This window comes from Homalodisca vitripennis, chromosome 2 (genome assembly GCF_021130785.1).
Source record: "Homalodisca vitripennis isolate AUS2020 chromosome 2, UT_GWSS_2.1, whole genome shotgun sequence".
In the NCBI taxonomy this organism is placed as follows: domain Eukaryota; kingdom Metazoa; phylum Arthropoda; class Insecta; order Hemiptera; family Cicadellidae; genus Homalodisca; species Homalodisca vitripennis.
The window spans coordinates 68,285,432-68,290,037 of record NC_060208.1 but is presented as its reverse complement, the minus strand read 5'-3'; positions in this window follow the sequence as shown (position 1 = coordinate 68,290,037).

Here is a 4,606-nt window from a genome sequence, read left to right as displayed (position 1 = left end):
TTCATCAGCACCATGTTCTGATACTATTATAAAATCTGGTGAATGGTAGCTTAAATAATAAGCGAGTCTGACCAATTTATTGCGAAGCCAGTTTCTATTTTGATGTATTAAGGTAATGCTGTAGAGTTCAGAGTTTCTATGGGGTTTTTTAGCATGTTTCTTGCTTTTTGAGATTTAAGTTGAGATTAGTGCAGAATGTTTGGCTTTATGTTTTTTATGGGAAACTGGGTTGTGACTGAAGATGGGATTGTATGGCTTCTCCAGTATGGACATTATGTGCTATGATACAATTTTCAGTAGTCAGTAGATAGTTATTTTCTATTAATCTAGTTGGTTTAGCTTAGATATCTGCTGAGAAATTAGCTAGGTCCTCTAGAGTAACACGGTTTGCTTTTTTATCCAGCCACTTATTCTGTTATTTATGTCTGGCATTATACAGAGGAAAGTTTTAGCGTGTCTTGTTATTGCAACCAGGCAGTGGGGCAATGTGTTGTGTCTTCCATGTCTTGGAAGTATTGATTACTACGTTTTCTGCTTTCCTGTCGTGTTATTCATGAATAGTTGATATTTTGAAGCCCAGATTTATTACTTCATATTTTTCCGATTGTCTAAATAGAAGACATGTCCTTGTCAAGTCGTTGTTTAAGGTCATTGGAAGGTAACAAAATTTTTCCTGACATTTGCCATCATTCAGTGAAATAAAAAATCAGTAACACTTCGCTTCGTGATCTGCAATCTGATCTCTTCTTCAGGTGGAGAGTATCTTCATTAGAGCTGTGTAAGATTTGTAGGCTTAGTTCTCCTTCATTCTGACTTGTTGTCTTCATTCCATGGCTCTATTACATGCATAGAAGGGCTGTGGTAGTTCTTGTCCATCTGTAGGATGTACCAAGTACTTGATGAAATGGTTGCTATTTCTTAGATTTTGTAATATTTGACTTTGTGTTCTGCTATTCTATTAATGTATGGAATTTGATTGGTGTCGGCGACAACAGGAGGACAAGAAGAAGGCGACATTGGGATATTCAGTGATGAGTTAGTTGCCTTGTATAAGTTGTCCATGTAATACAGAGTTGTCACTTTACTCGTGGTATGCAACATGATGTTGGTCAGACTGTAGCACAGGGGCCTAAGTTTGACACTAAAGAACTATGCCTTATGGTATGTAAACGAGGTGATGGATTATCTACGAGCTATTGAGACTCAGTTGGTACGTGAACCTCCTGTTTTAAGTGAGTTGCTGATATTTAGATATTCAGTTATTAAGGTCTACTCTGTCTCAAGGCCAGTAACATCATCTTGTTGAGTATGATCACTTGATCCATCTCAGATAGTGGAGGAGTTGAGACCCAAAAATCTCATTTGCATGATGGGACAGGGATATATGAACTTCGGTGTGCGACATAAAAAGACCACCAGAGTTGTAAGGGCTGTACGGAGTAAGAAATCTGGTGACCTGTGGAAACCGGTTGTGTTTATCAGTGTTTAGTAACGTGAGTGGTACCAGTGATCATTTTATCATTCCTTTGATTTCCATTTGTATTTATGTTGATGGAAATGTAAAAAAATTGGATGTTTTAATTTGTTTTAGACAACCTTGCAGACATGAAGTTATTATTTTTTTCATTAATTTGTCTAAAAGTAAAAATAAAATATTTAGTTCTGAAGTAAACTTATTTAATACGGCCCAATTTCACACAGGATCTAAAGAGACACTACTTTGTCCTTAAGTTTCCTCTTCAAGATCTTTAATATAAAATAATACAACACAAATTGGGGCTTGGATAAAAACATTATTTACAAAACAAAAACACATTCAAAGTTATCAATAGTTAACCAAAATATTATATCAAAGACTTAATTTACACTTGGTGTAAATTAGATTGGGAATACAGGGTTTCACTCTTGTCAAGTGACTCTAGTCCATTATCTAACTTCAGTGAAGTGGTAGGAATAAGAAAAAGCATATTGAATTGTTTTAGTCTTAGTGTGTTGATAATGTTTATAGTTTTATTATGGATGTGCTAAGGAATAGAACATGTGCATGTATATATTTTGGTATTGATGTATATTATTTGCATTGTTTTTTTCTGTATTGTTAAAAAAAGTTTTAGGAGTGGAATTGTGAAAGTTATATTTTGAGTATAAATTTGGTGTAATGTAATTATATGTGGTACTAAAATTTTGACTGCCAGGATAAAATTAAAACCTTAAAAAATTCACTAAGTTTTATATAATGAAATTTATTTGTATGTGCATTACAATCCTAAGCAAATTTTAAACCTCTCATCATGAGGGCTCAAGTCCACAGAGCCACATCCTTATCAGACAATGAGAAGTTCATCTAGTTTAGTGGGCGTATTTGCAACGGATATTGTCACTTGACAATCAAAAGTTTAATAGATTTTATTTATTGGAACGTAGTTATAAAACTAATAAAGCTTAATGACTTAATGAAAAGTTTGTTATTTTTTGTCTAAAAAATATGCTTGTTATAAGTGTTGTATAATATTGTTGCTATTAAGTTTTAAGAATATTGGTTCACTAAGTTTAATTATTTTAAATAACTCAAGAAGCATTTTTTAATGCTATTTTTACGTTATATTTTAGAATGTTTTTCATATATGTGATAACTACTTTGTCACACTTTGGACAGTTATCTTTGTTTAACAGAATGTGAAAAATGATTGTACCAATTATAATTTTGTTGTTTTCAATGGTTTAAGTGCATTATAGAGAGCTGGAACTAAATCTTTGTATTGTAACTAAATTTCACATTTATATTTCACTGTCAACTCACACTCTCCACCTTGAGCTAGTTGAGTGGGGTACATATTTTTAATTTTTAAAGATTTTAGACACAGCTCTTTACGACAACTTACCTGAAGATGGAAAAATATAAAACAAATATAGCAGCTAGCCCTAACAATGTTTTCTGTTCTGGAGGAGTTATTTTAAAAGTCTATGATTCTGAAATCACAAAAAATAACCCAATTAAAACCTGATTGCATCACTTTAAACTGACACTCATTCAAAATTTACATGCAATATTTCTTGATCTATGTAAATTGAAATATATCGGAAAATATGGTACATTAAAATTTCCCATACATTTGCTACTAATAAAAATTATTTTTTTACAAGGGCTATCCAGAAAGCTGTAGCTGCTAGGAGCGGCCATTTTGATGTCAGGGCATTTCAGTGGTTATCCAGCCGTGCTAGTGAGAGGTTACTGTTGCTCCTTATTGTTGTGAAATAGCAGTTTGATTGAAATTTGTGACGCAATTGAAAATCCTACGAGTTGTAAAGTCCAGTCTGTAATACGGTTCTTGTTGGCTAAGCACAATGAGCCAATTGAGATTTATCACTTACTCTGAAGTTTATGGGGACAATGTGATTGCTGAAGATGGAATGTGTCAGTCATGCATTAGATTTAAAAATGGCACGATGATAATTGGCTTATAACTTGTGAAGGATGTGTTTTTACAAAAGTCACATTTTGTGCCTTTTTTATATAGATCAAATATTCTAAAATTTAAGTCTAACCTCAGATCTGAAGGTCCAATAGTTCCAGAGATATTGGACTCCAAAAAGATCAAAATTTATATTTTAGTTATCTTTTGGATAGTATATTGACTGTGATTTTGCTTATAGTTATTTTGATTAAGTCTATTCTTTTTTTTAAAGTTTGTTATTGATGATCAATTTAAAAGGGTAACTGGTGTTACAATTTGATTTGAACTTCCAATTTTAGTTTATTGGTGTTAGTCTTGTAGAAGAATAGCTAATTATTTATATGTTTATTTTGTAATAATTTGGAGTTGTTAATTGTCATATAAGAATGTTAATACAGGTTCCTTATACATTACGTAACTCTAAACAATTTCGCACAATTCCAAAATATATATTCCTTGGAATATGTCAAGTCTTAATAAACATATGAAGATTTATAATAATGACACAACTTACTAAAAAATATATTTTACTTCATTATCCCCTGATCGATTTTGAAGACTGAGGTTTAGCTGAAGTTTACTCAAAATTGTTGTCCTACCACAATTGAACATGGTAGGGATGGTGTACACGGCAGACTTGGTATAATGTAGCTCCAATTTGTATCGAAGTGAAGTTTGGGGTTCTAACTGTATCAGATTTAATATATATTTGTAGTTGTTAATTTTAATAAAACTACTGTTTATATATTTTTTTTTCCTTTTTCTGCTTACCTCATGACTCCTCTCAGCTTAAAATAATTATAAGCCTATGTTTTTACTTCCAATTACAAAATGTGCGTTGTATTATTCCTTCATCTGATTAATAGTTATAAATTCAATGTTAAATTTATTTGATCAGCTTCTTATCTTCAACTATAAATTACATTTTGTCATCTAATTTTAAGCTAGTATCAGGACTGTATTTAGATAATGCACTGATAACAATACACATCATGCTCCCCTGATTCAGTCCTACCCTTGGATAATACAGGGTCAATAAAATACGGGACTCTCCAATTCTCAGAAATCAGAAATTTTTTATTATTCATATTCCTAGAGAACAGAGTAAAGGTCACGTGGTTATGTTACAATTATGTAGGAGTGTATGTTTG